Here is a 21,352-nt window from a genome sequence, read left to right on the forward strand (position 1 = left end):
ACAACATTTTGCAGTGTGCATGCAGGTCACAGGCGGAACATTTATAGACATAGTCTGTCTTCTATTTATATGATGTGGGGCCGACCGCTGGTGAACCTGTCGTGGAGGCCAACGAGCAGGTAGGTGAGAGGGTGGGAATGAGGATTTGAGGGGGAAGAAAGCGGACACAGGGTGTGGTCGAGGAAGGTAGGGTACTCTGCACTGGCACATGGCAGATTTACGGAGGTGCTAGCCTCATGAAGAAACATACAGTTATACCATAAGGTTCAGCCCAAATTGCAGTTGTCCTGATTGGCTGGTGCCTTCTCACCTGGTGCTAATGAATCTTTAACAAGACCAACAGTTGATATCTGGAGAGACAAAAGGCAAGGGTATCCTCTTATGAAAACATTGTGTTCAAATGTAATGATCCGCGGGCAGCATGGTAGGGTGCATGTAGGCGCAAGTTTGAAAATGTTCAAATACTATCCACGTACTGTGAGGGGGAGAGTAATGAAGTGGATGAGGGAATAGAAAGAGTACGGGCCTCATTACAGTTTCACTGGTGTGGTAAACATGCTGGTATAACTGTTGGTAATTCCAGCACCAGCACTTTTACTATATTTTTACTGCACTTTTACCGCATCGGCAAAACACAAGTTTGGCAAAAAAATTCCAGAATCACCAACACCGGTAATTACGGTGCCAGTAATTACAGAAATCCCCTCAATGGAGTCCAATGGGACTCCATGAAATGGGGATTTACTGCTGTTCCCACCACTATGCCGGTAATTCCAGCATTCCAAGTGGTGTAAATGGCATCTATCCAAAATTACTATCATGATACCACCAAAACTGTAATGACCCCCTATGTGTCCAATAAGAGACTGAGAAGGAGTGTCTGATTACCATTATGAAATGAGGATTCGTCACTTAACTTTAATAAAATGGTTCTAAAAAAAGGCTTTACAAATAATGTATGCAATGATAGCGGTGGTTCATAGTGGCATGTTGTAGCATGATTGTTTGGTTTCTTTGAAATGTATCCGACATTTTTTAATAACTAACAATTTAATTTTGGTCATTTTGTATCATGCGTTTGAGAATTTTAATAGAAATAAAAAATGAGAACATGTTTTTCTATTTGTAATCTGTCACGTTTCTTGCTTGCAATGTGTGTTATTAAGGGGCCGATTCATGGAACAAACGTGCGCCGAAAATCTTCGCGCAAGCATGCGCAAGCATGCGCAAGCGGAAAAAACAGGCGCACGCGCACGCGTGCGATTCATGGAAGTCCCTGCGCGTGTTCACCGCGGGATGTGCGCCAAACCCGTGCATGGCGCACAAGTCACTGCAACATCGCGAAAGACGTGCGCGACGCGCACAGTGAAAGCGCACAACCTCAGCGCACACACCAGAAAGTGGGCGGGACATGGGGCGTAACGCGCGGAATGGGGAACAACACGCGAAAATAAGGGCGTAACTGGGGATGTACTGCAGGGAAGCAGACGGAACGCCCACACGCACTCGAACCACACGTATTCATGGAATCGAATAGGGCAAAGCCACGCACAGCCAAAGACACGCACAAGCTGAAACACGGCCACCACACGAAGGCAGGCGGTAGAGTCCCAGCGCATTAAAAAAGTGGCGCGCGGGAAGTTAAATACGCGATTGAGCGGGGTACGTGGATTTCAGGGGTGCGCGAGAAATTCTACACGCGATTGGCCTGGGTACATGTATTACAGAGGTGTGCGAGAAAATCTACATGCGATTGGTCTGGGTACGTGGATTTCAGGGGTGCGCGAGAAATGCTACACGCGATTGGCCTGGGTACGTGTATTACAGGGGTGCGCGAGAAAATCTACACGCGATTGGGCTGGGTACGTGGATTTTAGGGGTGCGCGAGAAATGCTACACGCGATTGGCCTGGGTACGTGTTTTACAGGGGTGCGCGAGAAAATCTACACGCGATTGGTCTGGGTACGTGGATTTCAGGGGTGCGCGAGAAATGCTACACGCGATTGGCCTGGGTACGTGTATTACAGGGGTGCGCGAGAAAATCTACACGCGATTGAGCGGGGTACGTGGATTTCAGGGGTGCGCGAGAAATTCTACACGCGATTGGCCTGGGTACGTGTATTACAGGGGTGCGCGAGAAAATCTACACGCGATTGGTCTGGGTACGTGGATTTCAGGGGTGCGCGAGAAATGCTACACGCGATTGGCCTGGGTACGTGTATTACAGGGGTGCGCGAGAAAATCTACACGCGATTGGGCTGGGTACGTGGATTTCAGGGGTGCGCGAGAAATGCTACACGCGATTGGCCTGGGTACGTGTATTACAGGGGTGCGCGAGAAAATCTACACGCGATTGGGCTGGGTACGTGGATTTCAGGGGTGCGCGAGAAATGCTACACGCGATTGGCCTAGGTACGTGTATTCCGGGGGTGCGCGAGAAATTCTACACGCGATTGGCCTGGGTACGTGTATTACAGGGGTGCGCGAGAAATCCTACACGCGATTGGGCCTGTGCGAGTGGGGCAGTGTATTACGTGGGTGTGCGGGAAGTTGAAGAGGTGAATTGCCAGTGTGGGTCCTCCCAGGTCTCCCCTCTACCCCCTCCACGACCTCTGCAGGCAGCCCACACCACAGGGGACTACCCTGCACCCCTGGTCATGTCCCGCAGGCAGCCCATCCACCATGGGCATGCCCCCCAGCCAAGCCACATGTCCCCTTGCACCCCCACCCCCCAGCACCGTGGGGCACCTGCCAGCAGGCCCCAACCATGTCCCACTCATGTCCCCTTGCACCCCCACCCCCCAGCACTATGGGGCACCTGCCAGCAGGCCCCCAACCATGTCCCCTTGCACCCCCACCCCCCAGCAGGCTCCCACTCATGTCCCCTTGCAACCCACCCCCCAGCAGGCCCCCACTCATGTCCCCCTGCACCCCCACCCCCCAGCACTGTGGGGCACCTGCCAGCAGGCCCCCAACCATGTCCCCTTGCACCCCCACCCCCCAGCAGGCCCCCACTCATGTCCCCTTGCACCCCCACCCCCCAGCAGGCCCCCACTCATGTCCCCCTGCACCCCCACCCCCCAGCACTGTGGGGCACCTGCCAGCAGGCCCCCAACCATGTCCCACTCATGTCCCCTTGCACCCCCACCCCCCAGCAGGCCCCCACTCATGTCCCCCTGCACCCCCACCCCCCAGCACTGTGGGGCACCTGCCAGCAGGCCCCCAACCATGTCCCCTTGCACCCCCACCCCCCAGCAGGCCCCCACTCATGTCCCCTTGCACCCCCACCCCCCAGCAGGCCCCCACTCATGTCCCCCTGCACCCCCACCCCCCAGCACTGTGGGGCACCTGCCAGCAGGCCCCCAACCATGTCCCCTTGCACCCCCACCCCCCAGCAGGCCCCCACTCATGTCCCCTTGCACCCCCACCCCCAGCAGGCCCCCACTCATGTCCCCCTGCACCCCCACCCCCCAGCACTGTGGGGCACCTGCCAGCAGGCCCCCAACCATGTCCCCTTGCACCCCCACCCCCCAGCAGGCCCCCACTCATGTCCCCCTGCCCCCAGGTCCTGACGAAACGCAATCATGGCAGTAATGGGCAGCATACCCAGCACAAACACCCAGCCAAGGATTGCATCCACCCACATAGTAGATGCAATTACATGATACAACCCCAATGGCAAGTATGTAAATGAACACATGTCCGTCACACACACATACACAATGGGTGCAAGTGAATGTCAAAACCCATATCATGACATGCATGAAACCAATGAGAAAATACCACAAATGTAAGTAATAAATATATGTATTAAAGATGAAAATGAAGTAAAGAAATAAAACACACAACAATGGGGATGACAAAACAAATGGTCCATGTCCGAGAACTAATAGAAAAAATCAAAAAACAAAGGAATCCAAAAACTAATGTAGTCCAAAGCAAAATAATGGGGGGAAAAAATAAGGAAAAACCATTGCCTCATGGTGAACACAAATATAAATCCAACAAATGTTTTCCAAACATCAAACTATGTACAAGAATATCCCAGGGTCCATGAGCCCAACACCATAAATGAAACCTACTACTACTAACTAATAAAAAAAATATATACAGAAAAGTGGCCATTGTCCAAGCGGTCCAAAAAAAACTTAAAAAATAAAGGAAACCTAACACTAACTAACTAAAGAACTATATACAATGGCAGCGGGCAAGTCCTGCGGCTCACTCTGTGATGTTGCCGGCCAGGGCATCATCGAACTCCATGTCGATGTCCCGGAGACGGGACTCTGTCCTGGCCCCGAGGTCTCGCAGGGACAACCCCGTGTCCACCTCAAACTCCCTGCGAGCTTCCTCGAGGCACTCAGCCCGCCTCAACGCCCGACGCATGGAGAACTCCGCCCTGACCATGGTGAGCCGCTCCTCTTCCGCCCGCTGCCGCTCCGCACCTATCCGCTGGACCAACTGCTCCCACACGGAAGACACTGCCATCCCAGGGTTCTCCTGCCCTCCGGCCGATGCCTGCCCCTCTGATCTTGATGGCCCCGAGCCATGATGCCTCCCACGTCGAGCATGCTGCTGCCTCCGACGCCACTGCCTCTGCCAGCACGACGGCATCCAGGCTGATGGAATCCACCGATGCCGTCGTGCACGTGCCCTGCCAGATGATGCCGGCACATCCTCCATCTGCAGGGGGACAGTTGCTGGTGTGTCCACCCCTGCTGGACCTTCGACTCCCGACTGTGGCAGGGATGGGGTCCCCACCGAGCTGGCTGCGTTGGTCGGGGCAGGTCCAGAGGGGGCCCTGGTGGAATCTGGGCCGGAAGACGGCATGGAGCACGACTGGCGCATAGCCTCCACAGAGGAGGAGAGGGTCGCCAGAAGGCCACACACATGTAGGAAACCCCCGACCATGGCGGCTCCCAAATGGTTCACGTACGCACGGTGCTCTTCGTGATGATGTGCATGCTCCTCCCGGGAAGCATGCACCTCATCACGAATGCCAGCCGTGCGCAACGCGACACCAATCAGGACCCTCTCCACACGGCCAGGGGTCCCCTCGTCCGCAGGTAGAGGAGTGTCAGATGACATGGACATCTCCCCTACCTGTGGACGGGCCTGGGATGGGGCATCCCTGCTGGTGCATGGTGGTGCAGTCACAGTGTCAGGGACAGTGACATGCACAGGCACCTCCACGGCGACCTGTGCTGCCTCCTGCCCCTGGCCCTGGACTGCACCACTTGCACCAGCGGGGATGCCCCCACCAGGCCCCATGTGTGGCTCAGTAGCGGCCTCCTCCCCCTCTGTGGAAACCACCAACCTGGATGTCTCCACGCCGTCTTCCGCCGGTGCAAGCCCCTGTGGGGGCTCACCCACCCCTTCCGCTGCAGCCGTGGCGGCATCCCCGCCACTCTGCTCCACAGCGCCTTCTCCGCCCTCTTCTTCACTTGCCACTGTGTAGAGGGAGACATAGAACACAAGCATCAGGGTACTGTACAATGGTCCCCTAGACAGGAAGCAACAGCAGATGAGTGGCACTGTCATACATCACTTCCATCATGTCCCTCCACAACACATGGGTCAGTGCAGGCAAAACACATACAGTAACAGGCATGGCGCATGCCATGGACATTGGCATACATGACCAAGGGACTCATGATTCATACAATGTTGGTTTTAAACTCACATGCATCATGGGTCTTGCCATCACATGCACACACCTCACCGTAGTTCCATCCATCTGGCCTCGTACACCACAGACGCAGTGGATACAAGGATGACTAGGCTGCATCAGTGAATCTGAACATTGTCACAGACATGTGTCATGCATCCATGGCATTTACAAGTCACAGACACGCAGGTCAGACACACACACATGGACACCATACGTGTACATGGGACCAGCACCCATCCCTCACCCCCACCCATGTCCAGGAACAGAGACTGCCATGCTTCCATGTGTCCATTCCGCACAGAGCCCCCCATGTTGCAATAGAACACATGCACCAACCATGTGGTTCACACATCACTGTACTCACATGCCTGACCATGATGTCCCTGCACACACACATACGTACATGGCCTATATCACACATACAGGCAGGTATCAGACAACCAGCACACTGCAACATGCCCTGTCTCACACAGCAATGCTTGGCCACTTACCGGCCAACTCCAGATGGGTCTGCCTCCGAAGGATCTGGGCGTGGAGCGCTGGGTCTACGCGTTCCAGGACCCTCATCTGGATGTCACTCAGGTGTGCCCGGCCCCCCTCCGCGAGGCGCCGGGCCTTATTGAGGGTCCTGGACCTCAATTCCTCCCAGTGCTTCTTGATGTGCTTGATGTTGCGGGTTGCCACCCCCTCCGCGTTGATGGCAACCACTACATCGTCCCAGATCCTCTCCCGTCCTTCCTTGTTGGCGCGTGGTCTTCCGAAGAGGGCATCATAATGCCCCAGGACATGCTCCACCAGGACACCAACTTCCTTCTGACTGAAGCTGGTGGCCCTCTGCCTCTCTGGCTGGGGGTCGCCACTGGTCTCAGATGGTGCTTGCCCCGACATGGCGACCCCCGAGGCAGGCGTGGGTGGGCAACTGGGTCCTGGGGCTGGGCTGTGGAGCGATGGTATCCCAGTCGGGAGTCTACTGTTCCAGCAGGGGTGGACACAGCAACTGGACCCCTGCAGATGGCTGATGTGCAGGCACCAAATGGCAGGGCACGGTGGCAGCAGGCAGGCAGGCAGGCAGCAGCAGATGGCACGTGGGAGGCTGCTCGGGGCACTGGGGGGCAGTGATTCGGCCTTCTGGGCAGGAGCGTGGTCTTCCGTGTGTATTCGCGTGGCCAGCTTGATACGGAGTGATTTGGCACGTGAAAAATCTGCACGTCAGCGTGTAATTCGAGGAAAGGCCCTTAGCGCGTAAGCGCGTCTGCACGCATACGCATTTTCATTGGACCAAAGGCCCTCAGCGCGTGAGCGCGTCTGTGACGTGACGTGCGAGGGTGTATCCCTCATTGCACGTGATGACAGAACACACGTGGATTTCAACCAATCGCGTGTGAAAGTTCACGGCACCCCGGAACACACGTACCCAGGCTAATCGCGTGTGGAACTACCCGCGCACCCGGAAACACACGTACCCAGCCCAATCGCGTGTAGATTTTCTCGCGCACCCCTGTAATACACGTACCCAGGCCAATCGCCTGTAGAATTTCTCGCGCACCCCTGAAATCCACGTACCCAGGCTAATCGCGTGTGGAACTACCCGCGCACCCGGAAACACACGTACCCAGCCCAATCGCGTGTAGATTTTCTCGCGCACCCCTGAAATCCACGTACCCAGGCCAATCGCGTGTAGAATTTCTCGCGCACCCCTGAAATCCACGTACCCAGGCCAATCGCGTGTAGAATTTCTCGCGCACCCCTGAAATCCACGTACCCAGGCCAATCGCGTGTAGAATTTCTCGCGCACCCCTGAAATACACGTACCCTGCTGAAATTGCGTGTAAAACTTCCCGCGCACCCCTGAAATACACGCGCCCAGGCTATTCGCGTGTGGAACTTCCCGCGCACCCCTGTAATACACGCGCCCAGGCTATTCGCGTGTGGAACTTCCCGCGCACCCCTGAAATACACGCGCCCAGGCTATTCGCGTGTGGAACTTCCCGCGCACCCCTGAAATACACGCGCCCAGCCTATTCGCGTGTGGAACTTCCTGCGCACCCCTGAAATACACGCGCCCAGGCTATTCGCGTGTGGAACTTCCCGCGCACCCCTGAAATACACGCGCCCAGCCTATTCGCGTGTGGAACTTCCCGCGCACCCCTGAAATACACGTGCCCAGGCTACTCGCGTGTGGAACTTCCCGCGCACCCCTGAAATACACGCGCCCAGGCTATTTGCGTGTGGAACTTCCCGCGCACCCCTGAAATACACGCGCCCAGCCTATTCGCGTGTGGAACTTCCCGCGCACCCCTGAAATACACGCGCCCAGGCTATCCGCGCACCCCTGAAATACACGCGCCCAGGCTATTCGCGTGTGGAACTTCCCGCGCACCCCTGAAATACCCTGCTGAAATCGCGTGTGGAACTTCAGGTAGCCCGCTCCCCCAGGCCCGATCGCGTGAGAAACTTCACGCGAACCCCTGAAATACACGTAGCCCGCTCCCCCAGGCCCGATCGCGTGAGAAACTTCACGCGAACCCCTGAAATACACGTTGCCCGCTCCCCCAGGCCCGATCGCGTGAAAAAGTTCACGCGAACCCCTGAAATACACGTAGCCCGCTCCCCCAGGCCCGTTCGCATGAACAAGTTCACGCGAACCCCTGAAATACACCTAGCACGCTCCCCCAGGCCCGATCGCGTGAGAAACTTCACTTGAACCCCTGAAATACACGTAGCCCGCTTGCCATGCTGGTACAGGGTTAGCGCAGCCCTTTGCGCTGGATTGGGGATTTTGATGGCTTTTCCCTGCGCGGAAGGCGTTCTTGGGGGCGTAACTGGCGCTGCTGCAAGGTCGCTGCGCCACTATGCGCCACAGCTAGTTTTGGTGGCTGGAATCCATGAATACGCTGTGCGCGGAAATGGGTTTTGGCGCACGCGGCTGGCGCAGGGATTCGCACGCGCACACTGTGCGCCAGCCGCGTGCGCCACTTGTGCGCTGAATTCTATGAATTACCCCCTAAATGTTTTGCACAAAAATAAGAGCTATACTCCACTCTAAATGATATATTTTCCCGTTGAAGGACAGCTTTCAGAAGAACTCTGCCATTACTCCATCCTTAAGGTATTATTGTTGATTACTGAATGTAAGTAAACCAATATAGCGTGCCTCAGAAGTATAACTTCATAAATAGCACAGGCTCTAGAAAATACCCTCTCCGCGTGCGTTCTTTGCTAGCTTTTGTCACAGGCAAGCTATTTTTAACACGAAATGGGATTGTGCTGATGGTGGCTTGGAGCGCTGCCCATGTGCTTTTTCTGTTAGGATTACCTTTCTTTAAACATATCTCATGTTATATTTAATTTGAGGCATCTAGATTTATAAGCCCTCTCAGAGAGGGCTAGCCAGGGTTCAAATTGATTTAATTGGTGTCAATTGACGGAGGCCTGGAAGAGAAGTTTCCACATAATCCCAAATGCTGTTGGTTATCACAGAATATTTGAATCTATCACTGTATTTAAGCGTGACACTAAGCATGTGTTCCCTGCATGCTCTGTAGAGACTGAAATTGATTCTATCCTGTGCACGATGCCACACATATAAAATATACTGTCTCTGGGTTAGCAGGAGTTTAGCCCCCTCCCGAAGACGCACAAAGCACTCCTTCCTGACCCGTGGAAGTGGTGGGCTCGCATATTCCACATGCTGCTTACAGGAAGGGGCCGAGGAACTGCTCAAGTAGGCCTTCATCTCCCACTTACAATGGAATTCTAGCATTCGTCCTGTATGTAGACTCATATAATCCTGACTTTCATGTTTATAGCATTTGATGTTTATCTTGAAAAATTGCATTGCACATAAGGGGATTCAGGGACCTTAATGATGGAAATGAAAAAAAAATAACTAAACAAATGAACACGATTCAACACTGACGTTCGCAGTTTATCGTCCACTCTACTAACATTGTTGTGCACATATGCAGTTTTTTTTTATGACGTTTCAACAATACATTTGTCAAATGCATGACTACTATGAAACCAAAATGTCATAATGAACCACGCCTGGGAAGAAATAATATCATCGTGATTTCTAATCAACACGTTAATACCCTAGTAGAAACATATGGGTGCCAATTTTGGAAAGTGAAAGGTTAGCGAGGGTGGCTATGATGGCATACAGTGCTTGTCATTGATATTTGTAATTTTGGCTGGCACATGATGTACCAATTGTCAAAATACCATACCTTGATTCTTGGCAAACTACCTCTACACATTGGACCTCATTACGAGGTAGGTGGTAAGGAGATTGGTGCCGAAAATCCCTTACCTCCATATTCCAAGGTCCCTTAGCGGGTCCCTTCCTTAACGCCTGGTCTGACCAGGTGTCAAGAATGGGACCCGTTAAGGGACTTCAGAGCTAATAACGGTACCGCAAATTGCGGTACCGTTATTAGCTCCATCCCCATTCCCATTGAGCCCTATGGGGGCTCGAATGGGTATGGGGAATGGTTCCCGGAATGGGGATTTACCGGGGCCTTCCGCGTAATGAGGCCGATTATCTCTTGTTTCCTCACCGTTCATATTCCTACATAAAAACTAACTGCACCTATCCACTCTCTCGAAGGTGTGTTAATAGATGCAAACCTCACTGCCTTTGCACAAGGTTGAGCAATACACAACAAGTTCCCTTTATTATTATGGTATTTATTGAATGCAGGCATAACTTTGGGAAGAAACAGAGTGAGGAAAGGAGAGATACCAGAGAGTGGGGAACTAACAATGGGGGAGGACAGGTAATTTGGCAGAAAAGGATCTACAATCAACTATGTGAGGAAACAGTGACAGCAGATCACCCAATCTCAGTTTAGGTGGGTAGTGAAGGGTGTATGGTCCTAGGTGTCAGGGAGGAGTCATTCTTTGAAGACAATAGCCTCCTTTATAAAATGTAGAATTTGAAGGGGCAATGCTCAAGTCTGTGCATCTCTTTACTTCTGGTGGATCGTACTCCTCTGGAGATACTGAGCAGCAAGGTAGCCTGGGGGACTTGAGGGTGACAGCCTTGTTGATGTTGCAGAAGGCTGTGAAGCTGATATGTGCTGGCAACAGGAGCCAGTGCAGTTCTTTGAGGGTCAGGGTGATGTGGTCGAATTTAAGGAGTCCTTTGATGAGTCATGCTGAAGCATGTACGTCACATTTTAGGGGTGTGAGGTTGATTGATGGAAGGCTTTCCAGAAAGACATTGCCACCATCCAAGTGTGAGAGGACTAAAGCTTGATCAGAAGTTGTTTGCTGGGATGCAGGGCTTGAATTTCTGCCTGAGGAAAAATTGGTACTAAGCTCTTTGGTCTTCCTTGCTACATGCTCCTTGAAGTAGAGATGTCTGTTGATGTAGAACACTTGGCGCCGCTCATCAGCTGCAATGTGAAGCCCTCTATACGTTCTCAGAGAAGAGCCAGATCTGGATGTCAGAATGTTTGGTGTTGTTGGTCACTAGTAGGAATTTGGTCTTGAAGGCATTGAGTTGAGTTTGAGGTAAGCACTGGACATCTAAGACTAGATCAATATGAGGCAGGCCTTGATTCTCTGGATATCTACTGTGGTGAGTATCATGAGGTTGGGCTGCATGTCACCTGCATATTGGTGTATGTGGAAGTTATGTGGGCCCTGGAGATTTCACAGAAGTTCCCTATAAATCTTGAAGATCAAGGGGAAGAAGATGGATCATTGTGGGACTGTAGGTATAATTGGTGATCAGGATAAATACATTTGGGTAAATTGGTGGAAGTTAGCAAAGTAGGATTTGTACCTGCAAGGACAGTCTTGCTGATCCCAATGCAGTGATATAGACTGTTGGTGAGTGTCTGGTGGTCTGCTTTATAGAATGCTGCTGAGAGGTCTAGAAGGCAATTCTGGCCTTCGTTAAGGATGTTAAGGGCATTTTTGATAACCTTCATGGTAGCTGTTTCTGTGCTGCATTTCGCATGACTGCAAGCGGCTGTTTGCATCAATGTGTTGGAGGGGTGTTGGGATGCACATTCAGATCACTGCCCCTCCTAGATGATTTAGACTGTGAAACATATACTGAAACAAGGGTAATACGCACAGGATGGTGTAGGGGGGTCCTCTGTGGATGGGAATAATTGGTGGGAGAAGGAAATCATATAGGGGGGAACTAACCAGGAGCTTTGCCATACACGAATGTAGGATGTATTATAAATAAATAGTTATAACATTGAGCAGTGTCACATCTAAGAAGGAGGCCTGAATCCTCGCAGGCTGGGTTTTGGAGACACAGAACAATGAGGCCTCATCTCTAGTCTGACCATTGCATTCCGATTCCCAGGCGTGGCAAGGAACACACACATATACCAACATCAGTTAAGTCTTTGAACAAATTAAGCAGGAATGTGTCCAATTGAATAGGCAAAGGGCTGCACCCCAGTACCAAGGGTGCATTCCAGGGAGTGAAGGCAGAAGTCTCGGGATGCCAAAACACAAACCAAGATTTAAGGCACTAGCGCCCCCCAGAATGACAGCCATTCCATTTGAACTACCAGATATGCAGGGAAATGAACCCTAAATCCTTTGTGAACTGGATTGATTAGTCTGACACTAGGTTTACTCTCTGGGAGGGGAACTGATAAAGGGGGAATCCCCCTCTTCTGGGCTCAGACCCTTCTCGTATGTTTGCCTCCCTTTGCGAGTTTCACTCTGGCTTTTTCTATTGGGTGATGGCTTTCACCCTTGGATTCTCATCTTCTGGGCTCAGATCCTTCTCTAATGTTATCCTTTCAAATCAATATCCGTTCTGGCATTCAGAAATCTTAATATCTTTTTAAATAGTTCACTGTGGACATCCCTCTGCCGGGTTCACTCTTGTGAACACACTGTTCATCAGTACTTTTAGGCTTCGACCCCTTTTCATTGGCGTACCTCCATCGGGTTCACTCATGCCAACTTTTGCCAATCACACAATTTCTTCTACTTTTACGATGAAGGATTCACTTCCCTTAGCTTCAAAATCATCTGTCGGCCAAAGACTTTTGACTGTACAGAGGATTTTACTAGACCCCTGCATGACCACTTTGACCCTTTTCCTGACTTTCCCAAGGCTTTCTGGTAACGGCCAGAGTTTCCTGAGTGAGCACCCACCTGGTGCCTGACTCCTCTATAGCTGGTTTACCCCTTTCATATCAACAGTTATTTGTACTTTCTTCAAGTAGCCACTCGCTAGTATTGTTCAACACAGTTCGGTTTCTTATTAGCTCTCCCCTCGACTCCCCGGCTGTGATGAACCGCTTGCCTTTGCTTGTCCCTGGTGTCAAGGCCGCTAGCATGGTGGGAAGAGTCTCTCTCCGGCTTGGTTATCAACGGAGGAGGGCTCTGTGTACCGTTGACATCTGCTGCAACACATGCTGGCTATTGTTCGCGGTCTTTAGTTGAGGTTTTACAGGCTTGGCTCGGAAAGGGCAAGGTTGCTTCTCTCCTTGTCACCCTCTTGGTTCGTGCCATCATTCCCCTGTTCTTGAAATGCTGTGCTGAATTAGCTCTCTCATAATGCAGTCTGCCTTGCTCGTATTCTGGTCTCCTGCTCCACCTGTTATCCCTGTGGGGAAAGGAAAGGGCAGTCAGGTGTGTGTTGTTACTATTGCTATAAAGTGCATGTCTCTGCATGACCCATTGTTCATGGTGTGGGAAAGTGTTTGTGTTGGAAAGGAGGAGGCAGGTGGTAGAGTTTCCAAGTATCCTACCGGGTAGGATAGGTAAACGGTGTTGTATGGAATTATAACGCTCGTACAAGGAGGGTTGATAAACTCAGAAGGGTGAGATTGATAGGATTTGTGAAACAGACAGGAATGACCGGGATTATTATCGTGAAAGGAACAGGGGGGATTGTGGGAATTACAGTGTTTAGTCAAGGTAGACTGGGTGTTCAGAAACTAATAATCAGAGGGACGGGAAGGAGAATGACTGGGAGTATTCGGGTAGGACATAGGAAAACAGGGATTCTGGCAGAGGTAGTTTCTGAATGCAATAGGATTGTTGGATTTAAGGAAGAGGGATGCGATGTGAGGAAGGGAGTCAGATGTAGTGCAGCCTTCAAAAAACTAAGGGACTACGTCCTCCTCACCTTCTTCTTCAATATAATACCATGTCTCACCCGGGGCATTTCCCTGACCATAACATTGGGTTCCCTTACCCAGGTGATCCTCCCTCGTTTGTCTACCCCTTGGGTTAAGATTTGAGAGAGACGGTTCTTCCATGGCCACCTGAATAAGGGATACCCGGGGTCTACTTGGGAGAATAACCTCAGGTTTCTCACAGTGCACACTTCTTTCTTGTGATCATTATCCCAAACTCTTTCTTTTGTATTTATGGTATGGATTGACAATAGGTTTTTCTTAGTATAGGCCCTTTTATATGACCTGATGCCACTAGGACTGCTGTATTATTATTTGATGGTCGTAGCTTTCTCCCATCTTTGAGTTAGGTTTGGATTAGATGTTTTTCCAACCTGCATATACAGTTTAATAAACACTCTTGAACAGTGATCACTTCTGTCTGTCTTTACTGTTGCCACAATGAGTTCCTTACATATGGTGTCGAATGTGGGATGTGGCTCAAATGAAACAACTTGGGGAACACTACAATTTCAAAAACTTAGCCATAGAGCTTCTAACCTTTCAATTGCCACCAAGAATGAATAGGGTGTGATATCTGCAGCAGTAAGGAAGCTATTATTCCCCAAGGGAACAGAGGAATGATTCCTACAGACTTTGGGGGTCATTCCGAATTTGGAGGTAAGTAACGTCCCTTACCGGCATGGCGCAAATAGCGTGTCCGTGCTGGCACCAGTCCACTAATAAAGGACTATTACGACTTTGCGGGCACAAGCTTTCTGCCATGCCGCAAAAGGCAAACAAAAAGCCCTTACCGGCTTCAAGCTAGGCGCAGATTACACTACCGACATAGACCAATGCGTCATTAGCAGTGACCGTAAATAGCGGTGACCGTATTTAGCAGACACCGCTAATTACGGTCACCGCTAAATAGCAGAACCGTCATCGCACAGGAACGGGAAGGAGCACGGCGGCCATCTTTAAAAACATAATCCATTGACATCCTCAGCACACAGGACCCCTGGGACACTGAAAAGTACCTCCTACAAGACAAGAATGTCGAAAGGTCTGAAGAAGGGATCTGCCCGCCTCAGAAAGGAAAGATGTAATCAGGACGAACTGCAGATGCTTGTGGACACTTTGCATGAGCATGCAGGCACATTCTTCAGCAGCAACATGAGGAGAGAGGCAGTGCTGCGTAAAAAAGAGATCTGGGCACTTGTTGCCCAGAAGGTTAGTGCAGTGGGCAACACACCCCGCACGGTGAAAGACTGCCGTAAGCGGTGGGATGATCTGCGCCTAAGGGTGCGCAACATATTATCGGTCAATCGCACCCAGGCCATGGAAACTGGAGGAGGACCTAGTTCACCCATAAAGCTCACCCCGTGGGAGGACACATGTGCAAGCATGATTGGGTCGGAATTGATTGAAGGCGTAGGTGAGATGGAGTGTGGCGCCACATCATCTGCTGATGGAGGTGAGTGTCCAAAGTAAACACTGCTAAGCCAAATCTGATGAAAATCAATGCTAATGTCTGTCCAAAGAGTCACGCCATGGTCGGCCACACACACACTCCCTGTAAAGTAGGCCAAAGCAACTGAGACACATGCTGATGCCTGCTGCAAGGCTATATCATACATGACACATACCACACAAAGTAGGAAATTCCACGAGGCACACAGCGTGCAAGACCATAATAGTGAGCATGTCAGACAGCACTGTTCTTTGCCAACATGAGTGACACCCACATATGGCTGCATTTACCACCCATGTATGAAATGACGTTCCCTTCCCAACACAAATGCCTATTACCCACAATTGTGTTAATGAGCAATTGTCCCAATGTATGTATGATGCCTATCCAAACATCACTCATGCCGTCCCTCTCTTCCACCCCCACAGGCAGTGAGCATGACAGCGAAGAGCAGGACACCACCTCTGCACAGGCAACACCCAGTAAGGGGTCCCAGGAGGACAGCAACCGTCCTTCAACCTCCAGGGGACAAGCAAGGGAGCACCGTGTCCCAGCAACCAAGTCACTGCAGGTACACATTGCATCTGTACCACCAAGACCCTTGGAGGGCACAGCACCACCCCCCCACCCACTGTTCTGCCTATAGACACCTGTGAGACACCCCATTTGGGGGAGTCCAGTGTGGCTGGGGAGGTGGCAGCCACGGCACCCCTCACAGTGGAAGACAGCCAGGAGGACATCTGGGGCACCATGGAGGATGATACAATGGATGTGGTCCATACCCCAACCCAAATTGCATCCCCCCAGGTATCTACGAGCGATACCGTGAACACCAACACCCCAGAGCAGTTTGGCCATGACCACACCCAGGGACATATCTGCCCAGTATTCAGTGTTGGGGAGGATGAGCAGGCCGGGCATGTCAGCCAGATTCCCAGCACACCCACAGGTGCAGCCACAGGGCCACAGCGGGCTGACCTGCTCCGAGAATTTGTACAGGACAACCGTCAGGCCAGAGAGGAGTGGCATACAGAGTTGTCAACACTGGGCTGGTCCTTTACGGACAACACCAACCGCCTCTATGAGGAGGTCTCGGCCCTCCGGCAGGTGCAAGGGCGCATCGCTGATGCCTTGGAGGCAGGTTATCCCACCCCACAACCTCAGTAGGAGGCCACATCATCCTCCTGCAGTTCCACCCAAACCAGCCCGCTGCGCCGGTCGGTCCGTGCACTGCGCCGATGGGACATGCCACCCCCTGGCTCTGGGAGTGCCGAGTGAATGTTATGGCAGCCTCATGTAGGCTTCGTGGTCTCAATGGGACTTGTGTGGGGGAGTTGTGGGGGGAGGGGAAGGGGGGTGAGGGTGTGTGGGGGAGTTGTGGGTGGAGGGGGATGGGGGAGGGTGTGAGGGGGAGTTGTGGGGGGAGGGTGAGGGGGGTGAGGGTGTGTGGGGGAGTTGTGGGGAAGGGGGAGTGGGGTGAGGGTGGAGGAGGGTTTTGTCACTTGCGTTAATATTGTTACATTCAATACACCGGTTGTGTGAAAAAGAAGACCTGAGTGGACATTCATCATTGCGCATGTGTCATTTAATCATTCACAGTGCATCGTGTACATGTACCCCCACACCCAGTGCCCTATGTCCAAACATTATGTCACCCTCTGCTGACATGTGTGTCAGAAATATTGTGCAGTCACTGACTGGCGCACAGCACGTCCCTCCTGTGCATCGGCACCGTGATGATGTCCTGCCACATCTTCCTCCTCCCTTTCATCATCATCAGGTGGCAGCAGTTCCATGTCAGGGGGCAGGGGCACGTTCCGGCGGATGCACATATTGTGCAGCATTACACATGCCATGATGATCTTGGCCACCTTCTCATGCCTGTAGAGGAGTGCCCTACCCGACCGGCTGAGGCAGCAAAATCGTGCCTTCAACAGGCCAAAGGTCTGCTCGATGACCACACGTGTACGGGTATGGGAACGATTGTAGTCCTCCTTGTGCCTGTTCTGTGGGTTTCAGACAGGGGTGAGGAGCCACGACTTCAAGGGATAGCCACTATCACCTGTATGAGAGAAAAATGAAGGTAAATGTCAGGGGAATCATGAAGGACAGCTGTACTAGTCACACATGCCTGCAGGTTATGGTTGCCCACATGCACATGTCCCTGGATGCATTGCTGCCATTTTCTGTCCCTCCATGTGTCCTGTGCCATGGTCTAATGGTGTGGGTTTCATCTTCAAGATGATGGTGTGCACTGACGTCTAGTTGCACATGCATGGTGTATGCATACAGCTGTGTTAGTGTCAAAATAGTGAGGTGTTGTGTCCTGTGAGATTTCACTGTAGTCTTTGCAATATTGGGCAATCAGCATTGGCATTCCAATGGGGACATGCAGCACTCCTGTGATTGTGCCGGCTCTGTGCTGGACAGTGGATTCCCTAGTAGGTTCAGTATGATGCACTCCCTGGGATGCTTGTCCTGTGTGGTGATATGCTGGAGACATCAACATGGTGCATATGCACTGCATGTTGCAGGATGGTGTTACGGAGAGTGAGGGTCGCTGATGGGTGGTGCACGTGTCGTGGGATGTGGGGTGGTTTCGTCTTTATCATGTCATGATAGGTGTGGACCTTAATTCATTCAAATGGGATTTGTGTGTCTTGTACGATATGTGATGGTTTGGGGCACAATATTTGGTGATGTGCACAGCGTGCAGTCACATCAACATTGGCAGCATGGTGGTGTGTGCATCTCTCCCCCCTTTTCATTGCTATGTGCCAGTCCTGCTACTTATCAAGCAGCCAGGCACGTCGTCCAGCATGTCACTCCATGAAGCGTGGTAGCATGGAGTTCCGCAGGACCAAAGAGTCATGAGTTGATCCGGGATATCGGGCACAACAATGTGTGATGATCTTGCTGGCGTCGCATACCATATGCACATTGATGGAGTGGTATTGCTTGGGGTTGTGGTACACCACCTCCATGGCATGCGGGACCACCAACTCCACGCGGGTGCAGTCGAGGGCACCTACAGAATTTGGCATGCCTGCCAGTGCATGGAAGGCATCTTTTGTATCAAATATTTCCTGGGGAGTCCATGGTAGGGATACGTAGTCCCTTGTGTGCTTGAGGAGGGCATCCAGCACTTGGTTCAGAATCCGGGAAAATAAGGGTTGTGATATGCCATGCATGTGCCCCACTGTGTGCTGGTAGGTTCCTGTGGCAAGGAAGTGGAGCAAAGACACTACCTTCAGTAGAGGGGGGATGGCGGTGGGTATTTCAATGAGGCTCACTATGTCGTTGTGTATCAGGTCCACTATGGTGGTGATGGTGTCCCGGTCCAGACGGTACAGGGTGTGGATCTGTTCAGGGGTTAGGTTGAAGGGAGTGGCTCTGATGTGAGGGATTGGGGGCTGCCGGCATGGTAACGGTGGCTGCACTGGTGGGGCATGCTGGGTCTGTCTCACCCTCCTTCTCCTCCTGCATCTCCTCTGTGGTGGCACCTGTTGTTGTTGTTGTTGATGTTGTGGCAATGCAAGCAAGTCCTCCAGCTCCAGTAATGCTACTAATATTGGAATCATCTTGGTGTGGGAGGGGTTGTGGGTGTGCTCCTTTTGTACTGGGCCTGCCTCCACCTGTGCTGATTGTGTGCACCTGTGGCAGTTGGGAACACTGCTCAGGGCTCTTTACGGCAGGTCAGCGATGCCGGTATTTACGGCATGCCGGTAAGCACTTTTTCCGCCTTCATGAGGCTGTTATTTGCATGTCCGCCTCACTTGTGATCTACTCCGGTTTACGGCATGCCATTAATGCCGGCAGGGTGGGTCGCGTGCACGTGCCCAGATCGCTATTAACAGCATCGTACTTTACGGTGCTGTTAATAGGGGTCTGGTTGGTCAGAATAAAGCCGTAGCGGTAAGCGATGCCGGTAATCCTTTACCGGCATCATTTTTCCCTTACCTCCAAACTCGGAATGAGGGCCTTTGTGTTGATATCCCCTCCAGGGTGCTACATAAGATTGGCCCCGAAATCTGGCCTAGCGTGGAAGTTCGGGGTAGATGTCTTAGCAGGTGTTATCGATCCAGACTTCTGGGGAGATGTGAAGGTTCTCTTACAGAATCATGGTGAGATCCCCTTTAAGGTACGTCGTGAGATTAAATTTGCCAGGGAATCTTGGGGAGAGTTCCATTTCCTCAGTTTAAAGAAAGTGAACCAGATAAAACAGACAGAGGTAAATTAGGCTTTGGGGAAGCAGATACATCTCTTAGCATTAAAAAAAGGAAAGGACAAGAGCCTACCATCTATCACGACATAGCCTTTGCCCAGCAAAATGATCCAGCTCTCGCTGAAGCTTTTCTACATGCAATTTCAGAAGGAGAAGGTGCAGAGAAGGGACGTCCTTTTTTCTTCTTAAGAAAATGATTGCTTTATAGAAGAGAGACATCCATGGAAGGTTTATTAAAAACACATTTGGAATACCAAGAGCCACCGAAAGTTTGTACTAGAGATTGCGCATTCCCATCCTACCGAGGGGGCATTTAGGACAATCTAAAACACAGGCGCATATTAGTGGGAAGTTTTACTCGCCCTGTATCCACTCCAATAGAAAGACCTTCATCCAGGCGTGAAAATTATGTTAATAGACCAGTACGCACATCCCATTGCCAATCATAGAAGTCCTCTTTTCAAGAATTGGTATGGATATAATTGGACTTCTAGACACATCCAGATTAGGGAATAAATATGTCCTTGTGGTCATGTATTATGTATGTGACCCGATATCCCAATGAATTCCCAATGCAAAATAATACCACACTGCAAATCCTTAAGCATCTTCTACCATATTTCTCCAAGGTCGGCTTTCCTAAGGAAATACTAACACACCATGGTTCGAATTTTATGAGTAAGCCCAGACCGAAACAAAGAGCTACTCCACATTACAACCTTGGGAACATCTGTGTACCACCTCCAAACTGATGGTTTGGTAGAAAGATTCAATAAAACCTTGAAGCCAATTTTATGAAAACTGGTAGATAAGGACGCGAAAGACTGAGACCGAATGATCCTGTGAGCACTATTTGCCATAAGTAAGCCCCCTCAAGCTTCCACAGGTTTCTCTCCTTTTGAACTACTCTATGGTAGAGAGCCCAGAGATGGCTTGGACATGCTCTGGGAGACCTGGGAATAATGAGAAGAGGCCCCCATTCCCATCTCGGATAGCACCACCAGAATGCGAGAACATATGAAATTGGTTTGAAACGTGGTTTGTACTCATATGGAAAAGGCCAACAAAAATCTGCTTATGACAAAAAAGTGAATTTAGGATCATTCTCCATAGGACAAAAGTACTGGTCCTCTTACCCACGTCAGAAAATAAACATTTCTCCAAGTGGCACAGACCGTATGAGATAGTAGAACTTATGGAAACCTGTACTTATAAAGTAGCCCAACCGAACAGAAAACAGAAGACCCATTTATATCATGTAAAGCTCCTGAAAGTGCGGAAGGAGAACAGGTTAGCTGCCCATGCCAAAGTACTAGCCTGTCTGGATCCCGAAGGGATAGATGACTTTGACTGCATTCCTACTGAGTTGCCTATCCAACAACAAGAGGATCTAAAAGATGTAGTGTACTCGTTTCCCGATGTGTTCTCAGAAAAAAACAGGAAGAGTAAAAGGCACATATCCTTATATTAGAACACCCAAAGGTAAAGTGGTTCTTTTAAAACCTTATAGATTACCAGAAGCCCGTAAACAGAAAGTGATTAAGGAAGTCAACAAAATGTTGAAAGCCAATTTTATCGAGCCTTCTTCAAGCACATGGTCCTCTCCTAGCGTGTTGGTCACTAAAACTGACTGCTCCTGGAGATTCTGCATCGAAGTCCATCAAGTTAATGCTATTTCAGACTTCGATGCCTATCCCATGCCATGCATTGATGATCTAATTTATAAACTCAGAGCAGCCACCTTTCTATCTAGCCTAGATCTAACAAAAAGGTACTGGCAAGTTCCATATATTAGTCAGATAAGGAAAATACTGTGTTTTTAACGCATCTAGGACTGTTTCAATTCAAAGTCCTTCCTTTTGGCTTACACAGTGCGC

This window comes from Ambystoma mexicanum, chromosome 4p, assembly GCF_040938575.1.
Source record: "Ambystoma mexicanum isolate Mex_15411 chromosome 4p, UKY_AmexF1_1, whole genome shotgun sequence".
Classification (NCBI taxonomy): domain Eukaryota; kingdom Metazoa; phylum Chordata; class Amphibia; order Caudata; family Ambystomatidae; genus Ambystoma; species Ambystoma mexicanum.